This window comes from Aquarana catesbeiana, linkage group LG12 (genome assembly GCF_042186555.1).
Source record: "Aquarana catesbeiana isolate 2022-GZ linkage group LG12, ASM4218655v1, whole genome shotgun sequence".
Classification (NCBI taxonomy): Eukaryota; Metazoa; Chordata; class Amphibia; order Anura; family Ranidae; genus Aquarana; species Aquarana catesbeiana.
The window spans coordinates 144802107-144826754 of record NC_133335.1 but is presented as its reverse complement, the minus strand read 5'-3'; the positions used below and the strand labels follow the sequence as shown (position 1 = coordinate 144826754).

At 44.8% G+C, this 24648-nt stretch overlaps 1 protein-coding gene across 3 annotated transcripts in view; it reads left to right on the top strand.

The window, feature by feature from the left end:
* Positions 1-24648, top strand: part of BRCA1 (BRCA1 DNA repair associated) — a 589423-nt gene that overhangs the window by 20953 nt on the left and 543822 nt on the right. The gene's annotated exons all lie outside the window — the stretch shown is intronic.

The following is a 24648-nucleotide window of genomic DNA, read 5'->3' as shown; positions in this document are numbered from 1 at the left end:
GGTATAGGTGTTCTAGTGGTGGACACCAGCCCAAATAAATAGGGAGATTTTTTTTTAGGGAGAAAATTCCAATTCCAATATTTTATGTATATCTCTGGATCCTCCCCTACAATTTTATTAAAAGATTTCTTTCCCTTCCCACTGTGTTCAGAAAAAAGAGACAAATGAGAGAATTTTTAATTTTTTTTTGTTGGTATACATGCTGTTTTTACTTTCCTGTGTTTTGTACTGCTTGGATAGGATAAAATGCAGTGAACCGTGCATTTATTATGCCAAGGTGTAAACTGAGCCTTGACTTGATAGATATATATATATCTATATATAGATATATATATATATATCTATATATAGATATATATATATCTATATATATATCTATATATATATATATATATATATCTATATATAGATATATATATATATATATATATATATATATATATATATATATCTATATATAGATATAGATATAGATATCTACATATCTATATATATTTTTTATTATGCCTCTGCATTTCTATATTCTCTCCTCTCTCCCTACTCAAGTATCTTTTCAGCCGAAGCGACAGCTCTTTCCTACCAGTAGGGTAGCAGCCAATATCTCCAAACGGAGATTAACACAATCATTCACCTGCGGAACCACCTAATATCTATCAAGAACCATTCTGCTGGTCCAGTGCTGTCTCTAGCTGAAACATATGACTTCAAATGCAATTCCAGGTTAAACCTAACTAGTCTTAACAATGTTCCCTCCCCTCTCCTAACACCAATGCTGACTAACCTGTGTTCTAAAGAAGACTGCTCCAGTCCATCCCTGTCAATCCTGTGTCAGGCAGTGGCAGTTGCAGGGGAGAGGATGGAGCGCTGACAATGGAAGGACCATGTCACTTCTCCAAGCTTTGCCAGCCGTTTAAAAATGTGGAATAGACTCAAGAACTAGTTCTGGTCAGATCACTAGAGAGATTTAAAAAAAGACATGCATACCACATGTATAGGTAATAACACCAGGGATTGTTTATCCAGGGAATATCTGATTGTCTTCAGGGGATCAGTAAGAAATTTTGTTTCCCTCGCTGGAACAAATTTGATCATGCTCTATTGGTGTTTATTATTTGTTCCTCTGGATCAACTATGGGTATAGGTTTCTGTATGTGGAGGTTTTCAATTTTCTATTTATTTATTTTTATTGTTTGAACTAGATGGAAAAATTGGCATTGTTCGCAGATTACACTTTTGGTATTTCTGTGCGAAATTACTACATCTATTGAGCGTTTGATGTCTCTCTTTCAATACCTTTGGACTGTATTCAGGTTTTAACATAAACTGGAATAAGTCAACTTTACTGCTGGTTGAACCTCTCAGGGGGTCCCTTGCCACCAATTGCTTCTTAGATGAAGGTGTTAGAAATATTTGTGTATTATTTGGGGATTACTATGTATCATAATATCTCCAAGTACAGAGAGTTAAAGCGGAGTTCCACAGGAAAATAAAACTTCTGTGGATCTGATCCCCCCCCCCCCCCCCGTGCCACATTTGGCACCTTTCGCTCCCACTTCCAGGGAAAGATGGCTCCAATCTTGTGCGGTGATCTACGCAAATGTCAAATTCTCTGAGGTTCAGGACGTATTGGCAAACGGGCATCGGCCGTTCTTAATAATGTAGGACAAGTACGATATCTCTATGCATCTGCGACTTACCCAGCTTTTTATTATACATCGTGCATATTATACCCCTCAGAGACTTTTTTAACATGGCATAAGAGGGATATTCCTTTATGTCCACGATGTGAAAGGGAGGTTGGTACAAACTGTATGATGTGGAGATGTCCTAAGTTGGTTAGGTATTGGACCTTAGTCCTGGATTCTATTAATAAGGTGTTCAGAGCTAATGTCCTCCTTGGAATCCAAGATATGTGTATTGGGGTGGCTAGATGGAGAGTTTTATACCCCTCAGATGTAAACGGTAATTCTTTGATTGTTGTATATAAAGCGAGAGTTAATGGCAGAAATGGATCTCTATTACCCACCCCCCCCAACTTACTCTTTGTGGGTGAAATCCGTAAATTTAAGTTTTAAGAGAACATATGGTTTTTTATTAACATAGGGGATGCCCAGAAAAAAATTATAAAACTCTGGGGCAAATTGTTAAACACTCCAGGGTTGATTTCCTCACAATTCGTTAGAGATAGGTTGTTCGCGTGTAGCACATAAATAGGACTCTCCTCCCTCCTTCTTGCTTCTTTTTTTTTTTTTTTTTCTTTTTATCTTCTTCCTTCTCTTGGAATTGGAGGGGAATAAAAATGTACATGGAAGTTTGTAAGAGTATCACACCTATAAAAGGGGTGGTAGGATATACTACACATGGAGGTTTCAGTAATTATTTTACACTAAATGAGAATGTATGTGTGTGTGTATATATATATATATATATATATATATATATATATATATATATATACATACATACATATATATATAATGTGTGTGTGTATATATATATATATATACACATACATACATATATATATAATGTGTGTGTGTGTATATATATATATATATATATATATATATATATATATATATATATATATATATATATATATATATATATATATATATATATATATATATATAATCTCCGTAAAAAAAGTATTCATACCCCCTTGAAATTTTCCACATCTTGTCATGTTGCAACCAGAATTGTAAATGTATTTTTTTGGGGGATTTTATGTGATAGACCAACACAAAGCGGCACAGTGCAAGGAAAGTGTGTGTGTGTATGTATTGTAAAAAGTGTGGCGTGCATTTGCATTCAGCCCTCTTTACCCTGATACCCCTAACTAAAATCTAGTGGAACCAGTTGCCTTCAGAAGTTGCCTAATTAGTAAATACAGTCCACCTGTGTGTAATTTTAGCTGGTCAGAGATGGGAAAATGGATGGAGCCAAATACAGGGCAATCTTAGAAAAAACCCTGTTATGCAGTGTACACACGAGCAGAATTTCTGTCCGAAAAAGTCCGATGGGAGCTTTTAATCGTATATTCTGACCGTGTGTATGCCCCATCTGACTTTTTCCGTCGAAAATTCAGACTGACTCTTAGATAACATGTTCTATATTTTTCTGACGGAACTAATTACTATCGGGAAAACCGCTCGTCTGTATGCTGTTCCGACGCACCAAAAACTACGGATAATGGTGGGCATACCCACCGATCAATCTCTTTTTTTTTTTTTTTTTTTTTTTTTCGTTCAGCCTACAGGCTGCATGAAAAAAAAGATTACAATATATGCCCAACAAGGACCAGCAATGTACTGGTATGTTGCTGGACTTTGAGTGGTTATACCAGAATTATGCCTGGGGGTTTAGGTATCATCTTGGTATCATTCTTTTCAGCCAGCGGTCTGCTTTCATGTAAAAGCAATCCTAGCGGTTAATTAGCCTCTAGACTGCTTTTACAAGCAGTGGGAGGGAATTCTCCCCCCCCCTCCGTCTTCCATGGTTTTCTCTGGCTCTCCTGTCCCAACAGGGAACCTGAGAATGCAGCCGGTGGTTCCGCCAGCCGACCATAGAGCTGATCAGAGACCAGAACGGCTCCAATCATCTCTATGGCCTAAGAAACCGGAAGCTATGAGCATTTTATGATTTAGATTTCGACGGATGTAAACAGCGCCATTGGGAAAGCATTTTTGTCACACCGACCTTGGTGTGGTTAGATGCTTTGAGGGCAGAGGAGAGATCTAGGGTCTAATAGACCAAATTTTTTTCAAAAAAAAGAGTACCTGTCACTACCTATTACTATCATAGGGGATATTTACATTCCCTGAGATAACAATAAAAATGATAAATAAACAAAAAAAAATGAAAGGAACAGTTTAAAAATAAGATAAAAAAGCAAAAAAAAAAAATTAAAAAACAAACAAAAAAACAAAAAAGCACCTGTCACGCAAAGGCGAACGCAAGCGTCGGTCTGGCGTCAAATGTAAACAGCAATTGCACCATGCATGTGAGGTATCACCGCGAAGGTCAGATCGAGAGCAGTAATTTTAGCAGACCTCCTCTGTAAATCTAAAGTGGTAACCTGTAAAGGCTTTAAAAAAGGAATGTAGTTTGTCGCCGCTGCACGTTTCTGCGCAATTTTAAAGCATGTTGTGTTTGGTATCCATGTACTCGGCCTAAGATCTTTTTTTATTTCATCAAACATTTGGGCAATATAGTGTGTTTTAGTGCATTAAAATTAAAGTGTATTTTTTCCCCAAAAAATGCGTTTGAAAAATCGCTGTGCAAATACTGTGTGAAAACAAAAAATGAAACACCCACCATTTTAATCTGTAGGGCCATTTGCTTTAAAAAAATATATAATGTTTGGGGGTTCAAAGTAATTTTCTTGCAAAAAACAATTATTTTTTCATGTAAACAGAGTGTCAGAAAGGGCCTCGTCTTCAAGTGGTTAGAAGAGTGGGTGATGTGTGACATAAGCTTCTAAATGTTGTGCAGAAAATGCCAGGACAATTCAACCCCCCCCCCCCAAATGACCCCATTTTGGAAAGTAGACACCCCAAGCTATTTGCTGAGAGGTATGGTGAGTATTTTGCAGATCTCGCTTTTTATAACAAAGTTTTGAAAATTTAAAAAAGAAAAAAAAAGATACATTTTTCTTTTCTTTCTTCATTTTCAAAAACAAATGAGAGCTGCAAAATAATCACCATGCCTCCCAGCAAATAGCTTGGGGTCATTTGGGGGGTTTTGTGCCATCTGGGCACTTTATGACCTTCAAAACTGATAGGTGGTTAAATCAAAAATTTCCACCCTTAGAAATCCTGAAGGCGGTGCTTGGTTTTCGGGGCCCCGTACGCGGCTAGGCTCCCAAAAAGTCCCACACATGTGGTATCCCCGTACTCGGGAGAAGCAGCAGAATTTATTTTGGGGTGTAATTCCACATATGCCCATGGCATGTGTGAGCAATATATCATTTAGCGACAACTTTTTCTAAAATATTTTTTTTTTTGTTGTTGTCATTATTCAATCACTTGGGACAAAAAATAAAATATTCAATGGGCTCCACATGCCTCTTGGCAATTTCCTTAGGGTGTCTACTTTCCAAAATGGGGTCATTTGGGAGGGGGTTGTACTGCCCTACCATTTTAGCACCTCAAGAAATGAGATAGGCAGTCATAAACTAAAAGCTGCGTAAATTCCAGAAAATGTACCCTAGTTTGTAGACGCTATAACTTTCTTTTCATACATCAGGGTACACAGAGCCATAGTAGTTACTATGTAGGGTTATAGGCCACCTTCAGGTGATGGACACTGACACGCCCTAATACAAAAAAGTGCACTCCCTATATAACCCCTACCATTACTGGGAGTACCTCAGTTTTTTCGCCAGTGTCTAGGTGTTGGTCACGGAGTAAAGATGTGCTGAGCTGAGCTCCTCTGGAGCAATCCTTGCTGGGGCTAGCTTTGCAGACGGATCCATTCAAGGTGTCTTTCTTGCCGAATTGAATGATTCCTGGGCCTCGTGTCCGAAGAAACAAGGTTTTTACCTGTGAATGCTTCTCTTTTGAGAGCTGGACCCCGGAATCCAGTACTTTTTTGGTATTAAGGCCATAAAGTTTACTGCCGGTGGTGCTATTGCAGGTCCAGGATTGTGGGTTTCCTCGAGGATCCCCAGCTCCTGAAGGTTTAATGGAACCCACCGTGAAGGGTGAAGATTGGGTCTGTTGGTTTACCACATCCTGCGGCGGGAAAGGTAAGTGGAGTTTTTCTAAGAAATTTTCTTATGAATTGTCTCCTTTAAAGTAAATGTTGGTATGCCTGAGTGTCACCACTGGGGGCTGTATGGAGCACGTACCTTCTCATGCTTTGCTCAGAGATCACTCTGTGTCATAGAAGCAGCAGACTCTTTTTCTCCAGCCAGCAGGCAGACCTCCATTAAGTTTGAGGGATTTTTGCTTCCTCCATTCCTCCAGACACCCCCACCTGGGCTGAACTCTTCCCCTCTTCATGAGGCTGAGTATAATGGAGAACTTAAAAACAATGCCATTTTCTTTCACCGCCCCTACACGGGGCGGCTTCCATGTCTCCTCCACGCTATCCCTCCCTCACTCACAAGCCGATCCCATCGGATCGGAGACCTGTGCTTGCGCGGAAAAACTCTTTTTGAAAGAGAAAGGAGGGGGGGGGGGCGCGATGCGAGGTGGGGGCAAGGCTTAGCACGGCGTTGTTGTCCTCCAACGCGGAAGTGTGTTTTAAAAAAAAAAAAAAAAACTCCATTTGTGCTGGCTGCAAAATTGTCTGCAGAGACATGAAAGCAAAGGCAGCATGAAAGAGGTTGGCGACACAGGCATTTCCTGCTTAACACATTTACTATCTACATGAGGCTGGGCATTAATAGCAGAGGCAGTGGCTGGACTATTGCTCAAGCAGTGGATGCGATTTCTTCTGATAGTACCTCTACTTTGTGCATTGTGCATCTCTGAAGGTCAGAAGGAGGGTTAAAACACCCCCAAAATATAGCTAAAAGGGTCCCCCTCAAGCTCTGGAAAGCCTACTCATCTCTACAAATGGCATCCTCCCCTGAGAGGGAGTGGCTGGTCAGAATGAGCATAAGGGCCATGAAATGTTTGCAACTGTTTTCAACACTGCAGCCCCTGTGTATTTTACCAAAAGATCTTTTTTCCCTCAGCCTTGATGGGTTTAAAAAAAATAAATAAAATTTAGCAACTTTAATCGCACAGGTTCTTTTCCATTGCTCAGGACCCTCAAACTGAGGATCTAGGGGAGGGAGAAGACGAATCCTCTCAGGGGACCGTGGTGAGGCTGATGACTTTTCTTCTGAGGTGTCAAATGTGGGAGAATCAGCTGGTTTCAATCTCAAGATTGATGGTGCAGTTTCTTCCTGTATGGTCCGCTCCACATTTATGCTCCCTTAACTGAGTGGGTTCGCTAAAGCCTCCTCAAACAGTGCATGCCTTTTCCTGTCCATTTATTGTTGGAAAAGCTTTTTTGTATTCGAGAGGATGTCCCAGATAAACATTATTTTTCCTCCTAAAAAAGTTTTTTACACTTTTTATCCTATGGATAGGTAATTAACAGTAATTAATCATTGTGAGGCCAGTTTAACTGTGTATTGGATCAGAATCAGAACCAAGGTCTGGTACTTTTATATCTACCCCTGGTCAAATTGAATATTAAGCGTGCATGCGCTGAAGTAATTGCGCTGAGATACTCAGTTCAGAGTAAAATGCTTTCGGTTTTTAATATTTCCTCCTTTGAAGACTTATATACCGTTTTGTTAAGATTAAGATACGTCAGATAAGGCTGACGCATGCAAACCACAACACAACCACAAAAAAAAAAAATAATATAAATAAATAAATAAATATATATATATATTTATATTTATATTTATATTTTCCTGGACCTCCCCATGTCAGCCTAGAATGGGTCAGCTCCGGCCCCTCTGACCCCTAAAGGACCACCTCTTTTTTAGCCCATAAAGGGTGGCTGTCTGCCCACACCAGTGTTCTTTTTTCGTCCTCGCTCTGGACACCTTTTAAAGTTTTATTTTTATTTATTTTATTTTTTTCTCCATCCAGCCTCTCCCGGTTCAGAAGACCCCCCCATATAGGCTGTAAATCTCCTGATTTACAGCCTATATGGTTCCCATGGTACTGGGATTGTATGGTACAGTATAAATGACTGTGTATTACTGGCAGAGGTCACTGGCAGTATAAATGACTGTATATACCTTTGTTAGGCAGGTGCTGGCACTCTCCTTCCATTTTTTTGTGTGTTCAGGCAGTGGTTTGGCTCGCTGGGACTTGTAGTTCTCGCCTCCGCATGTATTACTTTCAGGAAGCTCAGAGTTGAGCAGGTGAGGTCAGAGGTAGCTTCCTCTTTGGATTGCCTAGCAAACACCAGCATGCTCATTGCTGATTTGCAGCAGGCTCTGTCCTCTAGGCTAATATCAGCCTCCAGCTGATCAATCTGCTACTCTGCTCTGGTATGCCTCCTTCCAGGTCTCTCATTACTTTCTGCTATGTTACTTGTCTGAGTGTTTTTATTATCCTGTGCCTTATAGGTCTGGGGAATTTTGCCTGTCTGCCTAGTTGCCTTAGCACTGAAGATTCGGATGGAGAAGTTTATCTATTTTTTTTGCGAAATCTTTTTTATTAAATTTTTCATTAGCATTCAAAATTAGCCCACGCAGGGGCCAAACCTTGCCTATGCAGGGGCAGTTCTTCTGATGCGGCAACATACCACAACATGGCACAACATAAACAAACTAACTTATACTATAACCCCAATGTGGGGAGAGGATCAGTTCAGGAGAATCTGTGCTCAAATTGGTACCAGTGAGAGTAGTTGGGTTAATATATGAACAGACTAGAGATATAGCGTTAATCTAGGAATTTGTTTCTGCATCAGTTGCCGTGGTATTATCATCTAGCCAACAGGTCCATACCTTTTCAAATTATTGTGGACAACCCCTGCCTGAGAAGGTGGCTTTATACAGGGGTAAACTGGCATTCACTAGGCTTTTCTAGAATCTGACAGAGGTGGGAGATGGTTGTTTCCAGTTCATTGTAATGGCCTTACGAGCATAGTACAATAGCAGGGATATGAGTATTTTCCTGGCTCTGAGCATTGACAGTTGTTCCACCAGCCCCAGCAGACAATATTTAGGATCATAAGGAACACGAGTCTTAGTGACCTTTAGCAATCACCTGCAGTACTTCTTTCCAATAATGTTCAATTGCTGGGCAATCCCAAAAAATGTGCAAAAAGTCACCCGGTTGGTAGGAGCAACGCCAGCACGCTGGAGAATGCGCCGTCGACATCTGGTGCAGCCTGTGAGGTGTGTAGTGAGCTTTATGCACAATTTTGTATTGGACCAGTTTGTCCCTAGCTGAGACCAAAGGGGAGAAGGGAAAGTCTCAAATCTCCCTCCAGTCGTCCTTGTCTAGCTCCGGTATGTCCCCCACCCATTTCCTGCGGAGGGTGGAAAACTCGGGGCCGGCAGCAACCAGCAGGGACCGGTATAGCTGAGACGTGGGTTTTTACAAGTCCTTCACCCGAAGGGTGGTTTTGAGCTCCGAGTATGCCAATTCAACTGGTTGGCCTAAGAACTGACACCTGTAGGCATGAGCGATTTGAAGATACCTAAAATGGGCCCGTGCAGGCACATTAAATGTGGTGCGTGAAAGGGGGTGAGCTCTCTGTTGGTGATAACATGCTCAAGGGTCAGTATTTTGTATTTGGCCCAGGCCTGTGGATCCAGGATGGTATTGAACTGTGATAGGTTAAGGTTCAGCCACAGGGGGGTGTGAGGAGACCAGGAGTTCGGCTGGGGTGCCTTCAGCGCCTCACCCACTCGCCTCTTCCATGCTCGCATAGTGGTATGCATAGAAGGGGTTAGATAGTGAGGCATTTTAGGCCCCCTGAATAGCAACCCCTTCAAGGCCTCCAGATACCCCACTATAGCTGCCTCCAGCAGGACTGCAGAGTTGGTCAGGTCTGGCTGCAACCACCAATGGGTGGTCACAAGCTGAGTGGCCAAGAAATACGTGTGGCAATCAGGGAGAGCCAAGCCCCCACTGTCCACAGGCCTGGTCAGAGTGGTGTATTTGAATCTAGGCGGTTTAGGCCCCCAAATAAAGGAGAGGAAGAGTTGCTTAAGAGAATTAAAGAAAGTTTTGGTCAGACATTGTGGGGAGTTCCGAAAAATGTACGTAAATTTAGGGAGGACTTTCATTTTGAGAAGATTGATGCGCCCAATGAGGGAAAGGGGAAGATTGCTCCATGCTTTCTGTTTGGTTTTAATTGCTACCAAGACAGGGTCAAGATTGAGCCACACAAAGTCCCTACTCGCTCTTGAGCTGATAATACCTAAATAGGTAAACTGATCAACCCACTGGAGTGGGAGAGAGGAGGGTGAGGAGGACCTGGCCCCCTCATCCATAGGGAACAGTTGAGACTTGTGCCAGTTTACTCTCAACCCCATGAAGGCGGAGAAGGCATCCATGATACCGAGTGCGCCCCGCAGAGAGAGCGTCATTCGAAAAAAGCAGCAGATCATCCGCGTAGAGAGCCACTCTCTCCTCCAGCCAGCCCACTCTAAGACCACGAACCTCGGCCGAGCTCCTGAGGGCCTCAGCAATAGGCTCCATGGCCAGGGCGAACAGAGCCGGGGAGAGAGGGCATCCCTGTCTGGTGCCCCTCTGCTGGGGGAACGGAGGAGACAGGGAGCCATTCATACTGATGCATGCCATGGGACCGGTATACAGTGTGCGTATCCAAGCAATAAATTTCAGTGGGAAACCCATTCTTCTAAGCACCTCCCATAGATATACCCACTCCACTGTGTCAAATGCTTTTTCCATATCAAGGGTGGCAATGGTCCTAGTGCCCTGGTTAGTATGGGGGGCATGTATATTAGAAAATAGTCTGCGTATATTAAAGGGGTTGTAAAGGTAAAAATTTTTTCACCTTCATGCATTCTATGCATGAAGGTGAAAAAACTTTTGACAGTACCGCCGCCCCCAGCCCCCCCGTTTTACTTACCTGACGCCTCGAATCTTCGCTGCTCGTCCTCGTCATCTTCATTGCAGCTCAGCCTGGTCGCTGATTGGCTGCAGTGGATGGATTGAAAGCAACGCAGCCATTGGCTCGCGCTGCTGTCAATCACATCCGATGACGCGACGCGCCGGGGGGCGGGGCCGAGTGATACAGCGAGCGGCTATAGCCGCCGGCTGTATCACGGGAGCGCGCCCGCAAGCACTCGCCACCATGCGAGGGAGCTCGCATTAAGGTGGTAAATGCTTGCGGGGAGGAGCTGAAACAGCCGCCGAGGGACCCCAGAAGACCAGGTTCGGGGCCACTCTGTGCAGAACGAGCTGCACAGTGACGGTAAGTATAACATGTTTGTTATTTAAAAAAAAAAAAAAAAATACCTTTACAACCCCTTTAATGTCTGTGGACCTACCGGGCATAAAGCCCGTTTGATCAGAGTCAATCAGGGATTTTATTACTCTATTAAGTCTAGTGGCCAGTAACTTGGTTAGTATTTTTAGATCACAATTGAGAAGTGCGATTGGTCTGTAGGAGGCGCACAGCTTCGGGTCTTTATTAGGCTTTGGAATGAGAACGACATGGGCTTCCCTCATAGAGGACAGTAAGGAGCCCTGTTGCAAACAGGCTTGAAACATCTGAGCTAGTTTGGGGGCAAGTAGTTCTGTGTGGATTCTATAATACTCCTATGGGCAGGCCATCCGGCCCTGGGGTTTTACCTGCCGGGAAAGACTTAATGGCCATTGTGACTTCTTCTGGAGATATCTCTGAGACAAGGAGTTGCCTCTCTGCGTCAGAAAGCCATCCCAGTGCTAGCGCGTCCAACAAAGAGATCATAGGTGTAGGGTCAAACCCATCAGGGAGTGAGGAAACACACAGAGAGGTATAAAACGTGGTAAATGCAGACAGGATATCCTCCTGAGAGGTGACTAATACGCCATCTGCCGTAAGGATTTCCGATATAACCGCTAAGGGCCTATCCTGCTGTGCTAGCAGCGCTAGTAGTTTGCTATTCTTGTCTCCATGCTCAAAGTATTCCTGTCTGCTATGTTGTATACCCAACCTGGTGGTGTCTGAAACATGGAGATGCAGTTCTTGCCTAAGCAATGAAAGGTGCTCAAAGTTGGGGACCGTTGCCAAGGCCGAATATTGATTCAGAGCCTCGTCAACCTTGTGCTGCAGGTCAGAGACCCTGTCCCCAAGCTCCGCCTTCACCGCCGCCACAGCCGAGATATACTGACCCCTGCTGTGAGCTTTGGAAGCGTCCCATGTCATCTCCAGGGAGGCTGTCAGAAGTTTATTTTAATTGTATTTATTTATTTTATTTATTTTTTGTTTAAAAAAAAAACATTTTTTTATTTTATTTTAAAAGAGAGCACATCCTCTGTGTTTTTTACAGAGAGAAGGACCCAGTGCGGGATAAACGCCCGCAAAGAGGTTCCAAATCAGCATTCCAGCCTCAGAAGAGTAAAAAAGGGACTAGACATGACAAATCGCAGAGTCGCATGCAGCTGAATAGACGGCTGTTGTCACAGCATTCCAGATCTCCCCCTCTCTTACCTCACTTTAGTCGCTCGGACCCGAGCCAAGAGAGGTCAAGACATTAGACAGCCTCTAGAAAGAGCAAATCCGGGCGCAGACACAGAAGATCTTGCTCTTCGGATAGGTCTTCATTGTCAGCCCAGGCAGAAGAAAGATCCTGTTGTGCATCTTGCTTCAAGGAGGCGGCTCGGGACAATGCTGCGAAAGCACGCCAGGTTAAATTTTACATTAAGCACGCAGTCAAGGAAGGGTTAAAGAGTGTTTCAAGAAATCCTGCTCATCCTGCTGTATCTTCAGCATCTGAAGATTCAGATCATGTGTTTTCAGTGCGTTTTAACTCTGAAGTCAATAGTGATTCGGATCCATCTGAGGCTGAGATGGTCTCGGAATTGCATACGTTTGATTTTTGCACTGGTCCCCCCCTTGGTGGAGGCTGTTAAGGATGCGATGAAGTGGCAGGAAGAATCGTCGCCTCCGAAGAGACAGCAAAGATACTACCCATATTTAAAGAAATCGTTACCTTACTTCCCATTCATTTCTGAAATTAAAAAAGTAATTGACGATGAGTGGGCGGGGCCTGAGAAGAAGCTCAATGTGCATAATAGAGTATCAAAGCTTTACCCCTTGGGCCTAAGGTGGATGCTTCATTACGTAGATTCGCTCGCCACATTACGCTTCCGCTGGAGGATTCTGTCTCTTAGGGATCCTAAGGATGGCAGCATAAACGCAGACCTAAAAAGGTTATATAGTTGGCCGGAACAGCCTGCAGACTGGCGATAGCACTCACTTCTGTGGCAGCAGCACTTGGGCTGGGTTCGCACCTGTGCGTTTTTGGTGCTTTTTGCGGATTTGCGCTATTGAGACCATTTACAATGGTCTCCTATGGAGCACGTTCTGTGGTGCGGGTCTGCGGAATGCGATGAGCGCTGGGAGTGCATGGGTGTGAATCCAGCCTTAGACTGTGGGTAGCGGAGCTGGTGGATGGATGTTCAAATGAAAGTTTGGGAAGTGGCAGTTCTTCTTTGCAGTTTTCAAGACTGCTGTAGAGTTGTGGCTGAAGTGGCTGTCGACCAGGTCAAGATGACAGCAAAGATAATGGCTCATTCCGTCACAGCCCGCAGAGCCTTATGGTTGAAGCATTGGTCGGCCGATAAGGCTTCTAAGCACAGTCTGTGTTCGGTTCCATTCAACGGGAAGCTACTCTTCAGGAAGACTTAGAATCAGCAATTCAGCGGGTTTCCGGTGGCAGATCTGGCCTAATCCCGCAGAAGAGAAAAAGACAGCAGCAGCCCTTTCGGTTTAACGAGAGATCCGAAGAAGGATTCAGAGAGGCCAGTGCTTACAGACAGTTTTTCAGACAGTGGAAGGGACATTCCAGAAACATTTCAAGCAAAGGGCCAACAAAGCTCATAAGGCTTCAAATAAGTCCTTCTGAAGGTGTCTCCGCTTAACCCTCTCAAGTAGGAGCAAGACTAGCCCAATTCGGGGGGTTTGGGCGGACAAATTACACGATGCCTGGATTGTAGCCATCATTCGATCACGTTATTGTCTCGAGTTCAGAAGAAGGCCCCCTCTGACCTTGTTCGTAGAAACTGGACTTCCTACAGATTTGGAAAGGAGGCAATGTTTGCAAGGATATATAGGGGAGCTTCTGGCAGCAGGGGCCATCCTTCCGGTTCCAAGGCATGAATTGGGTCAGAGAGTGTGTTCCCCTCTGTTTTTGGTCCCAGAGGCTTCAGGGGGTTTCGTGCCAGTTTTTGACCTCCAAAGTCCTAAATTCTTACATGAAGGTTCCACCATTCAAAATGGAGTTATTGGAAACTATCATTTCGGTTGTGGATTCAGGAGACTGGATGGTTTCCATCGATCTGGCGGATGCGTATCTTGTTTCCATAGTCGCATCTCACCATCGCTTTCTCGGGCCTTCTGTAGAAGGCTCTCCTTTTCATTTTTTTTAATGTCTCCCATTCAGTCTCTGCACGACTCCGAGAACGTTTTCAAAGCTACTGTCTGCTGTCATCGCAACTCTGTGTCAAGGGAGTCCAAATATTCCATTATCTAGACGGCATGCTACTTCTGGGTCCGCCAAATGAGCTCATTCTTGTGAATTTCACCTGCAAAGCACTAGCTCGTTTCGGTTGGTTGATCAACTTTCGGAAGAGCCAGATGCATCTGACCCAAATGTTGGAGTATTTAGGAGTACAATTCGACAAAGATCGGGGTCGTGTTTCTCTTCCTCAGAGGAAGGTCCAGGAGATCCAGTCTCAGACAAAAGCAGTGATGGCCAGGCCTTCTATGATGGTGAAGGAATGCATGCAGTATCTGGGGGTTCTATCAGCCACGGTTCCAGTAGTCCCATGGGTAAGGTGGCGCAGAAGGAGGTTTCAATGCAACTTTCTTCTTCAGTGGGATCGTCACTCCTTGTTCCAGAAAATCTTCTGCCAATTCCGATAATCTGGTCCCTGGTTTGGTGGTCAGTAGCTCGCAATCTTTCCCGCGGAGTCAGTGATGCCAACCCCCCGAAGTGAAATTTACTGGCAGATTGCCAAAATTTACAAACAACACCAATTTTTTTTTTTTTTTTGCTGACAAAAAATCATGAAATTTCCTGGCGGATCCACATTTTTTACTGGCACTACAAAAAAGTACCTAAAATTGCTGTTTTTAGTGCCAAGCAGGGAAAATATCAATATTTTAACTATAATCACATAGCTAGTGTTATTAGCAATGTGTTTAAGTTAAACAAAAGTCAAAAAACATATTTCTCAGTTTACATGAAGGTCAGGTTACTATAACGCGGCCAGCAGAGAGTTTCCCCTTACATCAGAGTGTGCAGGATGGTGACCAGAGACCACCTTCCGCAGAGTGAAACACTAAGGTAAGGGTGGTTACTAATATAGGGGGAACCTTTATTTCAGTGCCCTCTTACATTATTGTATCCACTCCACCCTTACATTAGTGACCCCCCAGACTGGCCTGGCGGCGCTGTCACTGACCTCAGGTGCACCTTGCAGGGCTCAGTCAGACGGCTCCAGCTTGGCGGCTATTCTATAATCTCCTCTCCACAGTCCACACGTCTGTCTCTTCCCGTAACCCCCATCCCGGCGGCGCTCCCACTCCTGACTCTTTTCTAGGATCCCCTCAGAGACTGCAGGCATGATAAAAGACAAGAGATGGTCAGAGGCTGCGAACATGATACAGGAGGACAGAGGCTGCAAAAATGATACAGGAGGACAGAGGCTGCGAACATGATACAGGAGGACAGAGGCTGCGAACATGATACAGGAGGACAGAGGCTGCGAACATGATACAGGAGGACAGAGGCTGCGAACATGATACAGGAGGACAGAGGCTGCGAACATGATACAGGAGGACAGAGGCTGCGAACATGATACAGGAGGACAGAGGCTGCGAACATGATACAGGAGGACAGAGGCTGCGAACATGATACAGGAGGACAGAGGCTGCGAACATGATACAGGAGGACAGAGGCTGCGAACATGATACAGGAGGACAGAGGCTGCGAACATGATACAGGAGGACAGAGGCTGCGAACATGATACAGGAGGACAGAGGCTGCGAACATGATACAGGAGGACAGAGGCTGCGAACATGATACAGGAGGACAGAGGCTGCGAACATGATACAGGAGGACAGAGGCTGCGAACATGATACAGGAGGACAGAGGCTGCGAACATGATACAGGAGGACAGAGGCTGCGAACATGATACAGGAGGACAGAGGCTGCCGACATACAGGAGGTGGACAGAGGCTGCCGACATACTACAGGAGGTGGACAGAGGCTGCCGACATACTACAGGAGGTGGACAGAGGCTGCCGACATACTACAGGAGGTGGACAGAGGCTGCCGACATACTACAGGAGGTGGACAGAGGCTGCCGACATACTACAGGAGGTGGACAGAGGCTGCCGACATACTACAGGAGGTGGACAGAGGCTGCCGACATACTACAGGAGGTGGACAGAGGCTGCCGACATACTGCAGGAGGTGGACAGAGGCTGCCGACATGCTGCAGGAGGTGGACAGAGGCTGCCGACATGCTACAGGAGGTGGACAGAGGCTGCCGACATGCTACAGGAGGTGGACAGAGGCTGCCGACATGCTACAGGAGGTGGACAGAGGCTGCCGACATGCTACAGGAGGTGGACAGAGGCTGCCGACATGCTACAGGAGGTGGACAGAGGCTGCCGACATGCTACAGGAGGTGGACAGAGGCTGCCGACATGCTACAGGAGGTGGACAGAGGCTGCCGACATGCTACAGGAGGTGGACAGAGGCTGCCGACATGCTACAGGAGGTGGACAGAGGCTGCCGACATGCTACAGGAGGTGGACAGAGGCTGCCGACATGCTACAGGAGGTGGACAGAGGCTGCCGACATGCTACAGGAGGTGGACAGAGGCTGCCGACATGCTACAGGAGGTGGACAGAGGCTGCCGACATGCTACAGGAGGTGGACAGAGGCTGCCGACATACTACAGGAGGTGGACAGAGGCTGCCGACATACTACAGGAGGTTATAAATATAAGATCAAAGTGCAAAATCAAATGTCCACATTTAAAAAGAAAAATTCATTGATATCAACACATAAAGTGCAAGTAAGTGGTGTCCACAAAAAACAGTGTTCCTCATGCTCCTCCTTAATGGTGTTCACAATCCAGCATGCTTCAGTGCTCTCCTGTGACCCACCACTTGTGCTTGCGCTCACCTCTGAGCGCTCACCTTGAAATTTTGTAGTATAGTTTTACACTATACATGCACCTCCCAACTATTGGGATATATCTGTTTCAGCGCAGGCACGTTTATTTATATTTTCGGGTTTATGCACGCAATGAAACGTGGTTAGTGTTTGCAGCTTATCTATATTTGTTTCACCTCACAGAGGCATCAGTCCATGTTTGGCTCACAAGACCCCCACATAATTATACTACAGGAGGTGGAAAGAGACTGCGGACATACTACAGGAGGTGGAAAGAGACTGCGGACATACTACAGGAGGTGGAAAGAGACTGCGGGCATACTACAGGAGGTGGACAGAGGCTGCAGACATACTACATCCTCACAGTAGCCTCCTCCTCTGCCCACCATCATATTACTTCTCCACATCATCAGTGTGCTGTGTCCTCCTCCTGTACCCCTTTCACCTCTCCACAGGTCAGGGCAGCACTGTGCTGCCCTGACCTGTGGAGTGATGAAAGGGGCACAGGAGGAGGACACAGCACACTGATGAATCTGATGTGGACTGGAGAAGTAATATGATGGTGAATAGAGCACATCAGTCTCTGTCCCCTGCATATGCCATGCAGCCAGGGCCCAGGGACAGAGACTGATGTAGAAAAAAGGGGGGAAAACTACCTGCGCTACCAAGCAGAGAGAATCTTTAGTAATAACTGCAGCTGCAACAAATACCACAAATATCAGTGAGGTGTAAACAAATTATATAAAGAAATGTGCGCTTGCATTAAATGGTATCTATCATTCTATCAATATTCATATAGAATCCTAAAGGAAAAAGACTCCAAGTGAACAAATATCGCTATGTTACATGATATGGACAATGTGAAAATTAAATACTAAATTCATATTGATTAAAAAAAAAAATACAAGAAAAATTCAATTCATAACGACAAATGTAAAGAAAACATGCAAAAAATAGTGTTCAGGTTCAGTCCAACGCAAAGTGAAAAAATTGAAGATTTAGAGTTGCATGAAGAAATTCGAAATCGCACAAGTAGAAAGATGCATATCCACAGTTCATTCACTGCATCACATATGAGTGGGGGGAAAGTAGAAGGACGTGAAGAAAAACTTCCAGCCACCAGTGAATCCAAGGGCTAATAAAAGGTGTACCCTTACCGGACATGTTGGACCTCCTTAATAGCAAGGTCGTATGAGCAAGCAGATATGGCCCTCTGCAGGGACAGATGGATAGCAGATCAACCGACATACACCGCATACAGCAGGGAATGATTCCGGTCCTTCAGTGTTGAGAGACGCTGGCTCTGCATTGCCTGCAGGGATGACACACCCTGTCATCCCTTTGAATTTCCCGCCGTGCACACGCCTGCCACGAGCTCCGTGCCCACAGGACCCGCAGACTCTATCGCCGCTGGGATACCCGCGATCGTGTCACGGAGCTGAAGAACGGGGAGACGCCGATGTAAACAGCATCTCCCTGTTCTGCCTAGTGAAAGGACACTCATTGTCTGCTCCCTGTTGTCGGGAGCAGCGATCAGTGTCGTGTCACTGCTAGCCCATCCCCCAGACAGTTAGAATCACTGCCCAGGACACACTTAACCCCTCCCCGCCCCCTAGTGGTTAACCCCTTCACTGCCAGTGACATTTTTACAGTAATCCATGCAATTTTATAGCATTAATCACTGTATTAATGCCAATGGTCCCAAAAATGTGTCAAAATTGTCCCATGTGTCTGCAATAATGTCGCAGTCACAATAAAAATCGCTAGTAAAAAAAAAAAAAAAAAATATTAATAAAAATGCCATAAAACTATCCCATATTTTATAGACGATATAACTTTTGCGCATTTTGCGATTTTTTTTTTTACCAAAAATATGTCGAAGAATACGTATCGGCCTAAACTGAGGAGGAAAAAAAATGTTTTTTTTATATTTTTTGGGGGGGATATTTATTATAGCAAAAAGTAAAAAATAATGCGTTTTTTTTCAAAATTGTCACTCTTTTTTTGTTTATAGCGCAAAAAATAAAAAACGCAGAGGTGATCAAATACCACCAAAAGAAAGCTCTATTTGTGGGAAAAAAAGGTCGTCAATTTTGTTTGGGAGCCACGTCGCACGACCGCGCAGTTGTCAGTTGAAGCGACTCAGTGCCGAATTGAAAAAAGTGCTCTGGTCAGGAAGGGGGTAAATTCTTCTGGGACTAAAGTGGTTAATGTGCACACAGCACCCCATAGTGACAGAAAAACTCAGAATTGTTGACATTTTTGCAGATTTATTAAAAAAGAAAAACTGAAATATCACATGATCCGAAGTATTCAGACCCTTTTGCTCAGTATTTAGTAGAAGCACCCTTTTGATCTAATACAGCCATGAGTCTTTTTGGGAAAGATGCAACAAGTTTTTCACACCTGGATTTGGGGATCCTCTGCCATTTCTCCTTGCAGATCCTCTCCATTTCTGTCAGGTTGGATGGTAAACGTTGGTGGACAGCCATTTTTTAGGTCTCTCCAGAGATGCTCAATTGGGTTTAAGGCAGGGCTCTGGCTGGGCCATTCAAGAACAGTCACGGACTTGTGAAGCCACTCCTTCGTTATTTTAGCTGTGTGCTTAGGGTCATTGTCCTGTTAGAAGGTAAACCTTCAGCCCAGTCTGAGGTCCTGAGCACTCTGGAGAAGGTTTTCGTCCAGGATATCCCTGTACTTGGCCGCATTCATCTTTCCCTCTATTGCAACCAGTCGTCCTGTCCCTGCAGCTGAACCCCCCCCCCCAAACAGCATGATGCTGCCACCACCATGCTTCTCTGTTGGGACTGTATTGGACAGGTGATGAGCAGTGCCTGCTTTTCTCCACACATACCACTTAGAATTAAGGCCAAAAATTTCTATCTTGGTCTCATCAGAACAAAATCTTTTTTCTCACCATCTTGGAGTCCTTCAGGTGTTTTTTTTTTAGCCAACTCCATGCGGGCTTTCATGTGTCTTGCACTGAGGAGAGGCTTCCGTTGGGCCACTCTGCCATAAAGCCCCGACTGGTGGAGGGCTGCAGTGATGGTTGACTTTTTACAACTTTTTCCCATCTCCCGACTGCAACTCTGGAGCTCAGCCACAGTGATCTTTGGGTTCTTCTTTACCTCTCTCACCAAGGCTCTTCTCCCCCGATAGCTCAGTTTGGCTGGACGGCCAGCTCTAGGAAGAGTTCTGGTCGTCCCAAACATCTTCCATTTAAGGATTATGGAGGCCACTGTGCTCTTAGGAACCTTAGGTTCAGCAGAATTTTTTTTTGTAACCTTGGCCAGATCTGTGCCTTGCCACAATTCTGTCTCTGAGCTCTTCAGGCAGTTCCTTTGACCTCATGATAGTCATTTGCTCTGACATGCACTGTGAGCTGTAAGGTCTTATATAGACAGGTGTGTGGCTTTCCTAATCAAGTCCAATCAGTATAATCAAACACAGCTGGACACAAATGAAGGTGTAGAACCATCTTGAGGCTGATCAGAAGAAATGGACAGCACCTGAGTTAAATATGAGTGTCACAGCAAAGGGTCTGAATACTTAGGACCATGTGATATTTCAGTTTTTCTTTTTTAATGAATCTGCAAAAATGTCAATTCTGTGTTTTTCAGTCAATATGGGGTGCTGTGTGTACATTAATGAGAAAAAAATGAACTTTGATTTTAGCAAATGGCTGCAATATAACAAAGAGTGAAAAATTTAAGGGAGTCTGAATACTTTCCGTCCCCACTGTGTGTATATAGTGACAAAAAATGTAGGCTTCCATATGAGGAAGTAGCTATGTTCTTGCAATGTTCTTGCTTCTTCTGAAACATTGGTGTTAAGGTGGTAACTTTGAGTGTATTTTCGGAGTAGGTGCGATTTCTCTGTTAACCGTCCTTCTGTTAACTCTTCAGTTCCACAGCAAGGGAGGGATAAGCTTTGCAAATATCTGCTGAATATGTTTTAAGGTTGATAATCAGAAGCTGATATATATCGGGCTATAAAGCATGTGCTTATATATATTGTAATAGACATTTCATCATGACATCACCATATCCATTACAGCCCCCCCTTGAAACTGTCTATTACAATACTGTCCCTCATATTGAAGGTCCTACTCACCTGGCCCATTCTCCTCAGCAACTCTTTTGGGCTATATATAGAGAAGAGCAGCGACTAACTCACTACCCCCCTCGATACAGCTTAGAGAACGGCAATCAGGTGCTGTTTGTCCCTGTAATCCTATGGTGTTGCATCTCGGGGGAAAGTGACTGTAATGAAGTGTAACACATAATCATCATCATCTGGTATTTCCTGGTTCACAAACGTGGGAGTAGATCGGTCAACAGCTTTTTCTACACACTTCAGGGAAGAACACAGCAGATTATGGCAGCCATTATCAAGATGGCTATTCCTATTTGTGTTAGTATTCCCTGTCACCCCCTCCTTGATCCAGGTGAAGTACTGATCCCAGGGGTTGGTGAGCCCTGAATTCTTCTTTAATTCTTTGGACAAATCCAAGTTTCTGGATGGCTAAAGTCACTTAACCATTTGGGTCAGTGTTATCTGGGATATAAGTACAGTATGTACTCGTTTCAGGTAACATCTTACACACACCCCCCTTTTCAGCTAGGACCATATCTAAGGCCATATGGTTTTGAAAAGTCATGTGTGAAGCGGCTTCTAGTTGTTCGGCTAAACCTTGGAGTGCATCTCTAGTGTAAGTGACAAACCTTTGTTGGTTATAGTAGATGTAATTTATCCAGTCTACATTCTTGTTTACAGTGATGATGGGGATCAGGGACTCGAATGCTGCTGCTACTTGGTCTCTTGCTTTGAACTCATCTGGGAGCCCTCTAGGGACCCCTATGGCATCTATGTATATATGAGGGTCAAAGCTTCCTGCTGGGGCACTCCTATGCCTCCTGTCAGGCCTGGGTGTGTTTGTTTCTGGCTTTGGGTTTTCCGAGAGAATATGTAGAGGCATTATGACCTTGGCCAGTGCACATTTTCCTGTCCACTGTCCTGTCAATCTGCTTCTGATCTTCATGTCCCCGCAGACCCAGTACACATCTCCTAAAGACTGGACTTGATTTTGCACCAGATCCGCAGACACCTCACTATAAGATCCATAGTAAATTCCCAAGGGGTTCCCTCCCCCCTCGTGATATCTTCCATAACATGTGTAATTGCCAGGGTATATGGTGATACCCTCTCCTGGCTTTGGGGGTCTTGGTGACTATGGAATATTCTTTTTTCCAATGCTCACACAGGGAGTAGTTAGTGGTTGTGTTGGTAAATAGCCTGAGGAAACATGTCTCATGTTCGGGGGGTATGTTCAGGGGTACCGTTCCCAAATGTGGTCTAGCCCCCCACACACATAGCAATTGGTCTTATTGTGTTTCCCTGCACTGTACCTCATCCACTCGAGCCACGAGTTGACATCTGAGAACCTGGTTTCTGCAGCCATAGTATACTCAAAGGTAGGGTCCGCTATGGCCACCATGTCCTTTAATGTCTGTATATGGGGCCTCAGGGGGTTTGAGCTAGATGTAGATTGGGGAACTCCCCACTCTGGGTTATTGAACATATCTTTCAGTTGGAAAGGTTTTCTAAAACTGGGGTACCCACTTCCCCACCATAGGCCCAAAACATAGGTCCCGCTATCTCCTGGGCTAGGATTCTCAATGGTCAGCCTGAACTCTTTGGTGAAATACTGATCTGTGTGTTTGTTGATTGTCATTTTACCTATGAGTGACTTCCCATTTTTGTCCTTTCTATTTAAGGCATTCTCAGGCTTGTACCCCCAGTTTGTACCCCCAGTGTTCCAACCCACTGCTCCCCAGGAATCACAGTTGTTACCCCAATAGGAATCAGTATGCATACATACACAGTCATGGGTCTTACTGTTTCATCCCAGGACCGGATCTTGTACATAGTACCTGGAATTATCTGTTCATAAGAGGATATAAAAGTGGCAACATGTGTATTGGATGAGTTATACCAGAATTGTGTTATACCATCTTTTTGTTTGATGGCTACCTCTTGTGCCTGAGCAACGATTACAATGAAAAGGATAAACAGAATCATGGTTTGGTCCCCTCGGCCTTTTCCTCAGGTACAGGGACTTTCTTTCAGTGGGAGGCATGTATCCACGAGTTCTTTCCGGCCACCTTTGCTGATGTGGTAGTTGTTAGGAGGACCTGGAAAGGACCATCATATCTGGGTTCAAGAGTATGTTTTCTCAGAAACTTCTTTATCAGGACCCAATCACCGGGGACCAGATTGTGTCTTCCTGTATCTAGCTCAGGATCTGGAATGGAAGAAAACACTTGCGAATCGATACGGGTTAATTCTCAAGATAAAGCAGTCACATAATCAGTCAATACATCAGATTGGAGCTGTAATTGCTGTGGGAAGTAACAACTCAGTCTGGGGCCTGAACCAAACAATATCTCATAGGGTGACAGGCCATGGTTTCCCCTTGGAGTGTACCTAACACTGAATAAGGCAATGGGTAGGCTGTCTGGCCAACTCATTCCTGTTTCCTGAGACATTTTTAGTATTCTAGATTTTATTGTGCCATTCAATCTTTCCACTTTCTTACTGCTCTGAGGATGGTATGGGGTGTGGAAAGCTAGTGTGACCCCTAAAGCTGCCCATATTTCCTTGGTCAAGTAGCTGTAAAAGGTCATGAGGATGAGGGGCGTGGCCTGGAGCGGCATGGGATAGGACGCTGAGAAGCTGAGCTCCGCCGGCTGTATATCCTTACGAGCATATCCTACAAGCGTACCCGCTGCTAGACACCACAAAAGACCCTCATCACACTGGACAGTCACCGGGAGCATGTTGCCGCCGGAAAAAACCCGCTGCAATGACCTCAAAATTAGACCAGTATCGCTGTCAGGAGAAGGACTCCCCAGGCAAAGATGGTGGCGCCACGAGGGGGGAGGAAACAGCCGTGACGACAGACACAGCTAAGGTACTGGAGGCGGTTACCTCTTGCCAAGAGGCTGTTGCAGCATGTCGGTCCACCCTTACAGCTAGAATAGAAGAAGTAAAAGTGGACATTTCACTGGTGAGGCAGGATTTTCAAAAGCTGAGGGAGAGAGTCACTGAAACTGAAACCAAAATCAGCATGGTGGAGGACTCCCTCCCCCCTCTCCAACATTCTACTGAGGCCATGCAATTACAGGTGAACCAGCTTCTACAAAAGCAAGATGACCTGGAAAATAGAATTTGGAGGTGTAATCTCAGGTTTATAGGTCTCCCTGAGGGAGTGGAAGGGAGAGACCCCCCTACATTTCTTGAAACATTGCTATGTGACACTTATGGCAGAGAGGCGTTCTCCCCCACATTTACTGTGGAGCATGCACACCGCATGTCAGGCAGACCTCCACCAGTAGGTGCACCCCCTACACATTTATTGCCAAATTTCTCAATTATAGAGACAGGGATGCCATACTCTGTCTCAGCAGGGAAAAAAGGCAATATCCCCATTGGCAATAAAATGGTTGCTGTCTTCCCGGATTTTTCTGCAGAAGTGCAGCGAAAACGTAAAACCTTCATGGAAGCAAAACGAGGCCAGCACACTAAAAATATTAAATAAGCAATGCTCTTCCCAACTCGCCTACGAGTGGAAGGTGATGATCGAGCGCATTTCTTCGAAGATCCAGAGGCGGCCATTGCGTGGCTTGAACAAAGAGAAGAACACAGATAAGTGATCTTACTTTCAACACTTTTTATTTTTCGTTTTATCTTCTGTTCATCCATGTTTTGCCGGCACCCTTGATTAGCTCTCCGCAGGGAGACGGGGCAACAAA